The sequence below is a fragment of the Hemibagrus wyckioides genome, linkage group LG26, assembly GCF_019097595.1.
Source record: "Hemibagrus wyckioides isolate EC202008001 linkage group LG26, SWU_Hwy_1.0, whole genome shotgun sequence".
NCBI classification, from domain to species: domain Eukaryota; kingdom Metazoa; phylum Chordata; class Actinopteri; order Siluriformes; family Bagridae; genus Hemibagrus; species Hemibagrus wyckioides.
In genome coordinates, this window is record NC_080735.1 from 7501951 (window position 1) to 7510304 (window position 8354).

Here is an 8354-nt window from a genome sequence, read left to right on the forward strand (position 1 = left end):
AAAAAAACCTTTCACATTTGTTCTGCTTTCAGTTAGAAGAAATTCTTCTAGGGGTTCATAATACTCTATGCACTTGATCTCGATCTTTCTCTTTTTAAGCACTGAAATAATTGCAGATTTTTTGTACATAAGCAATTCCTTGATTGTGTAACCACATGATAATGATTTGAAACATTTGCGATTAGACTGTAGTCTCTTTGTACTTGGTTAAATAATGAAATTGTTTTATTTATATATTTTGGGTACAGGGCTGAATGAGAACATTTTTAGATAATCAACATATATTTTTCATTTATACATTGCCTGATAATGTTTTATGTTATTATTATTATTATTATTATTATTATTATTATTATTATTATTATTATTATTATTATTATTATCAGTTTCAGCTGAAACCCTAGAATATGCATTAAATGGCCCATCATCGTTCAGCTGGACTTTCTGCTGCCAAAAATGGAGCCATTGATACCAAGCAGACCCCATTATATTTAGATTGATTTGGGGATACATTTCCTGTGGCCAAATGCCTTTGTAAAGGCCACTTGACTGTGATTACTGTAGGTAAAGTGTAGTCAATGTGATAGAAAATGTTATTAGACTTTTTATAATTACAGCAACACTGTGGTACGATGGTGGGATGACTCCTCAAGACCTCAGACCTGCTGTAATGGAAATTTACCTGACAGTGTTAATCTGAGAGCCTTTGAGTTCTTTTAGTACGAGAAGTATAGAAGGGGAAAGAGATGACTTATAATACTCTTTACAGATGCTTAATTTTTTAGGGGGGATTAATTTTATTTTGCTTTAAGGTGCCTGAGGTGGAATTCTAAAGAATCAGATGGCTACTTGCATATAGATAGACAGAGTTTTAGATGGAATTATTGGTCTGGTTATAGATGTGATATAAGAAATCTGAGCAAATGGGTCGATTATTCCACCCACTCCATATTCTGTTTTAATTTCAATAAGCAGTAATTGCTAGCTGGAGAATATTAACTACATTATACATAGCTAATTATCTAATGACTTTAGCATGTGAAAGAATGGAGAAGAAGATTACAGGAAATTTGCATGGATTTGTGGGAAGTAAATGGCAGAAAAAAACAAGCAGCAGCTTTATATAATACAAATTGAATTCTGAATTGTTGAATTGTTCATTTCAACATCTCTTTTCTGTTGTTTTATCAAGCAGCTTGGAACTGCAACAACAGTAAATCAAGTATGAAGCAGAAGTAAAGAATGTCACTTTTTATTTCTTTGTGGTTATTGGTCAGATGGATACTGATGAAATGTGTCTAACAGACAGTTATACAGGGATAAATCTGCATTATGCAGTCTGTAGGCCTAAGATAAGATAAAGAGTATATAATTGTCTATGAAAAGAGAACAAGCTATTCAGGTGGTGAAATAAAATACTGGTTCATTACCCAAAAGAAAATAAGAACATGAATGAATAAAATAACATGAAATAATGTTTTTTTAATATGAATAAACGTTTTACAAAAGATTACATTTATTAAAAATGATAGGTTAATAATAATGATATAATATCCATCTCATATAACACTTTTTCCAGGATTACATGTCACAAACATTGCCTCTTTATGATCTGAGTAAGAGTTTCTCCCACATAATACACAAGTAATTGTTGCCCCCTGCTTTTATTTATTGATGAAGATAGATGAAGACTCCTCCTTAGCATTACATGCCAAGATTACAGAGTATTACACAGATCTTAAATTATTACACAGTAGAGGTGTATCTAAAGGGCAGGCCAGGAAGTTGGGGTGTCCGGCAACGAGGGTGCAGCTCCAGTATCATTAACTTACAGAGCGTTTAACTTACATGGCTGTAGTGAAGACAGGAGAGGATGGGAACAGAAAGAGACTTCCTACGACACTGACTTGTGTTTACCACTGACTCAAAAATCATGAGCAGTAGACTGACCCTTTCTCTGGTCAGCATGATATCTCATGTAGAAAAGGTGGGGAACAGCTTGGCACTAAGCAGAGAGAGGGTTGAAGGCCTTATCCTCTTATTTACATTACTATGATTACAAAATAATGATAATTACCTCATTTTTTTATTTATACCACACCCCAGTAACTGTATAGTGAATTGTAAGACCTTCATCTTGTTTTATTCTTCAATGTGGAGCTCCATTCTTTTCTGCCATTGTGATCATGCTTGTGTTTTTAGATTATATATCATATTATACAATTCATAAATACATTACATAATATAAATAAAATATAAAATTTCACATTTTAGTGAACCATTTAAAGGTTGTGAAATTCTTTAAAAAGGATCTGTATATAAGTGAAAAATTCATTTTGTGTTGCTTTTTGAAGGGAAATTATTCAGACATACTGATGACTAAAAATAATCAGAATGAGACTGAAATAGGAACAAATATAAACATTTATTAAAATAAAGCATATAAGCACTATACAGATATAAGTTTATTTACAATCAATTCTATTTATCTATTTATGAACTATAGGGTATTTATGGAAATGGGGGAGTGGGACAGGAATAGAGGGATAGATTAATAAGGGATGATTATTAAGGGATAGGGGTGATTTTAGGGTGACATATGATTCAGGGTTAAGCCCTTCTTCAGTCCTGGGGTTCACTGTACAACCTGTAAGAAAGAAAAAAAGATTTTTAAAATATTACATTAATCTAAAATAGAAATAAAATTAATTCATACTCACGTGTGGAGAGCCTGAGCAAATGTAGGAAAAAGAAGTGAGAGAAAAGAAGAAATATGAAATGAAAGAGAGGAAGAAAAGATGAAAAGGACAAAGGGAAAGACATTGCTCAGAGCTTCTCCAAAATGTTCATCATCTGCTGGACGTCCTGCATGACGACAATCTGAACTATGGAGGCTAAGGCTGCTGGGTTGCTGTAGAGCTCCAGAGGCTGAGTGAACAGTACTTCAAATATCTGTGTAAGGTGATCCTATTGACAAATCACACACATATTCAACATAGTGTCACTGAGTTTAAGGTACAATCCTGAGAATTTGTGTATCGTGGCATCAGAAGATATTGGAACACTTACAATAAGCACTTTGAAGTACAGCTCTGCTGCAGGCTCCCACACGTCTATATCCCACATGCTGATGAGCTGAAGCACGCGCTCCAAGAATCCTCCCTTAAACTTTAGGAAAGAAAGACAACAGGCTTCATTAATGCCATGTCTTATCAGGATTAAAAAATAAGGGAAAATGAGATAAAATAGACCATGTTCTGAAACTTAAATCTCCTGATAAGACACTTACTAGCTGAGGTGTTGAGCCATTTTTAAAGCAGCTGAAGAGAATCAGCTCATAAAAAACATCCAGGAAGTTTTAGTGGTAGACCTGCACACAGGAGTAAAGGTACAAAAAGAAATTAGCTTCACATATTGAAGCTTCAGTTTTCTATATTATCAAAATCTTTTCTGTTTAAACATCTGTCATTTCACACAGGCGTTTATTAGCTTACATCTGGCCCGGAGAGCTCTGCTTTAATCGAATCCTGATATGAAGGCGTCCTCAGGAATCGAATCAGGGCCTCGTATGCCAACTGCACACCAACTACATCCTGTTCAAACAAACAAGAAAATCTCTGTAACTCACTTTGGCTATGACTGAGTAACTGAAAGTATTTTCATCACAAAAATCAAACAGTCTTTCATCATTCTGAAGTTACCTGGTTGTTAGCTGCTGCCAGTCGCATGACAATCCTTTTTCCCACCATGAAAAAGAAGTCCTGGTTGTGGACGCTGGCAAGCAGAGTCTGAATATAAGACAGCACACAATATACGTTAAAGCAGAGAGGACTTTACCTGCGCAATAACAGCAGCTGAAGAAAGGTTTTACTCACAGCGAACGCCTCACGGACAGCGGGCACCTTCAGGCCGATGTCAGTCACCCCTCTTTCTGAAAGATGGCAGCTAAGAAAGAAGAGATGTAAATGCTTAGTGTATGTTAAACATACAATACACTGTTACATCAATAAACAATGAATAGGATCGTACCAAATAAAGGGCACCTCCATCTCCACCTCCTCCTCATTTTCCTGCAAGCCGAATCATTAAATCATTAAAACTCACACAGTAAATTTTACAGCATCCGAATCAGAGGAATAACAACATATGTAGTTACACATCAGATCTGAAACTCTGAATTACCTCAGAGTCGTCCTGGTCATACTCCCAGGTGGAGGTGCACATCTGCCCATCTCCAGCCACATACACGTAATGGCAGGTTACCGTTTTAATGGTTTTGTGCTGAATAAAAAAATATATTGTCATTGCAGACAAAAGTACATCTGACAAAATTCCAAAAGTTACTAACTACAATATACACTTCATGACAGTGCAATAAATTTACCGTGTTGTAATGTGGCACGATGAACGATGTCTCCACTCGGTTACAGGAGATGGATTCTGTAACCCTCCCAGATTCAGACTTAAAAGAACAATTTAAAGTGAACACAATTAGTCACTGCAATTAGCAAAAGTTTCCTAATGCCACAACGAATAATCCCTTACCTGTATGCCAGTGAAACAGTCCTCTATGGTGGTATGATAAGGGAATCCCTGCAAATGACAAATAGCTGGAACTCAAGATCTATTTCACAAACGTGAGCATCTAATAATCATCAAGGTCAATTCTCTTCCTCAGAATAATCAAGTCTGTGATTACCATGTGAGTCAAGCAGTGTGTTGTGGTGGTTTTAAACCAGCAAAGCCGACTCTGTGGGCCCCTTATCATCCCCAAGTAGTAGGACTTTACGTCCACTGACTGGAAATAGAGAAACAAAACTAGACATCAGAACTTGTAAAGAAGGGTGTTTATGTGTTTGTATCTCAGTTGCTGCACTGTAGAATACCTTAAACTGGGAGATGGAGGGGTCTGAAGAGAGGAACTGTATGTTTCGGCAGGCACTGATCAGCTCACCAGCATCGAGTGGCTGTGAAAAGTAAAGCAGGAAGATCGTGAGTGCTTCTGATCATAGCAGTTTCATAATAATATTCTTTTCCTTAAAGCTCTGGTTACCAGAAAAACAGGTGAAGGGTCTTGGTCTTCTTCTGTGGGCAGCAGCTGAACAGTTGGCTCAACAACCTTAAAACACACAAACAAAATTAGTCACTGCAATTACCATAATTTTACAATGCAACAATGAATAGTCCCTTACCTGAATGCCAGTGAATCTCCCCTCATATCTGGTATAATAAGGGAATCCCTGCAAATGACAATTTGATGAAATTCAAGATCCACATTTCAACAAAGTACTAAAAACCATGTCAATTCAATAATGTCCATTCTCTTCACCAGAGTAATAAAGACTGTGATTACCTCGAGAGTCAAGCAGCATGTCTCTGCGGTGTCAAACCAGTAGAGCCGACTCTCTGGACCCCTTATCATTCCAACTATGTCCACTGGCTAGAAATAGAGAAACAAAACTAAACATTAGAACTTGTAAAGAAGGGTGTTTGTGTGTTTGTATCTCAGCTGCAGCACTGTAGAATACCCCAGACTGGGAGAGGGAGGAGTCTGCAGACACGCACTGGACGTCACGGCAGGCGCTGTTCGGCTCATCAGCATCGAGCGGCTGTGAAATATAGAGCATGAAAATCATAAGTGCTTCTTGTCAAATCAGATTCATACTAACATTATTTACAGTAAACACAACCTTGTTAAATCTACTGATTGGTTTTAGTAAATAAATGAATGATTTGTTTACCAGAATGACAGCTGAAGGTTCGTCCTGAGGTTCGGGAGGCAGCAGCTGCAGGATTGGCTCAATGACCTTAACGTGCACACACACACACACACACACACACTTAGACAAAAGTGGCCTACAGGTTTCAGATTAAGTTAAATATCACTATTTAACTGACACATACCTGGAGGACAGAGGGAGTATCTACTGATTCCCCCTGCACATCCACAGGCTCTGTAACAAAATCACTTTTATGTGACTCAGAATTCTGACTCTTCAATTACACAACATCAAACTTTCCTATTAATAATTAATAACCTGTCAAGTTTGATAATTAGTTAACTTGTGAAGAAACAGACAAATTGTAGCAGTCAGATTGTGTAAATTCACTGTACATGTGACCTGATTAAACTCTCTAAAACCTCCTGCCCCTGTCCACCACCCAAATCTATAAAAATATTATACTGTGTAATTATTAAAACTCAGTTCATCAAGCTAACTAGCTTCATACTCACTATGATATTGTGTAAATAAAATGATTAGTGAAGTTCTCTAGGTAGATAACATACACCTGTAACCAAGCCCTTTAGGAGAGCTGATTAATCAGTAGTCTAAACATGATTTAGTGATTTAGTGTAAAACCAGTAGTCAGGGTTGGTAAAAGTGACTTTTTAATGGGGATGAATATTATATTGTAGAATTAAATGAAATTCTCCTTGTTCAAGCTCATCAACTCGGTTCAGGATTTTAGTGTCATTTAAACCAACAGCCAAGTTCGTTAGCAGCTTAACTAACATTAGGCTAAACATTATATTTATATTATATTAATTGTGTAATAATTACAGCAAATAGACATGTTCTCTAGAGCTTGAGAATATGATAAGTTGTAGATATGATTAGTCCAACTATTACAGTGTCATTTAAATCGGTAAAAATCGGCTAAAGTCTGTTAGCGCGCTAGCTGGAGAATCACAAGGCTAAGCATGATTTAGTGTAAAACCAGTAGCCAGGGCTGTTAAAAGTGACCTACTAACAGGCTAAATAATTCATTGTGGAAATAAAATACATTCTTGAACCAAGCTTAAGGACTTTATTGTGTAATTTAAACCAGTAGCCAAGTTCGCTAGCACGATAACTAGCATGAGGCTAATTGTTAGCAGTAGATGAGGTGGCTTGTTAGCTACATAACATTAGACTGTAACACTGTACCTTCTACTGGATTTATTGTAAAATCAGTGAGACATTAAAGTCACGAGGTAGGATAAAGCTCCTCCTACCTTGAGGAAGCTCAGTGTGGTCAGGAGGAGCTCTTTCTGTCCGGAGGCTGCGGTAAATGAAGTATCCCGCACCGGCAGACAGAGTGACCAGACCCGCAGCACAGGCGATCTCACCCAGAGTCCAGTTCTTCAGTCCCTGAAGAAATCCACGGAAAGACATGGTGTGGTCAGAAGTCCTTTGTCGATCGTAGAAGTCGCTGATTGTAGAGATGAATTGTAGAGCTGTAGAGTTGTCTTGTAGAGTTGTCTTGTAGAGTTGTAGAGTTGTCTTGTAGAGTTGTAGAGCTGTAGAGTTGTCTTGTAGAGTTGTCTTGTAGAGCTGTAGAGTTGTCTTGTAGAGTTGTCTTGTAGAGTTGTAGAGTTGTCTTGTAGAGTTGTAGAGCTGTAGAGTTGTCTTGTAGAGTTGTCTTGTAGAGCTGTAGAGTTGTCTTGTAGAGTTGTCTTGTAGAGTTGTCTTGCAGAGCTGTAGAGTTGTCTTGTAGAGCTGTAGAGTTGTAGAGTTGTGGTGATGGAGACGATGTTTATCCGATGTTTATCCGATGCCAGGCAGAAACTCAATGCAGGTTTTGAATAAAAACTATTGGATGAACGCGTCATCACCATGGAGACAGTTTAAATACAAATAAACAACTCTACAGCAGCGAAGACGCAGATGACGTCAAAGATGAAGCGATGCGACCGCACGTGCTATTGTCTGAGATGCGGATTGGGGTCACGGAGATGATGATGAGGATGATGATGATTATTATTATTATTATTATTGGTTGTTGTTATCGTTATAATGACTGTAATAAAAATTACTATTATGGTGTTCTTATTGTTAACACATTCACTTTAATTAAACTTATTTACTTTAATTACACTTATATATTAATATGTACTTAATCCTTTAATAATTCACTTAATTAATAACAAACTTTACTTCTTTATTAGTTTATTTATTTTTTAATCTATTGGTTTATATGTTTAAATGTTTACAACTTTAAATAAATATATTTCATTAGACAAATAAAGAGAATTTGCTTGTTTTTTTAATGATATTGATTAGTTTTGAAAACAGAATGCAAACGTAGATCTGTAGATACACATGGTTTTGTTGAAGGGTGAGTTTGAACGAGAAAAGAATAGATGAAGTTTGAAAGCTGACGTTATTTGATGCTTTGTGTCAAAACAATGAAAGGTGATATACAATTTAGTCCACATAGACTGTTGTTGCTCTAACTGTGTGAAGAGCTTTGTAAATGTGAACACAGTACTCATAAAAAATTCAACAATCCTTTTTCCCCCATCTGCTGGAGAATCGATGAGATGACATCAAGTAATCTGGGGCAATTTTTGTAAACGTTTTCTGTTAATA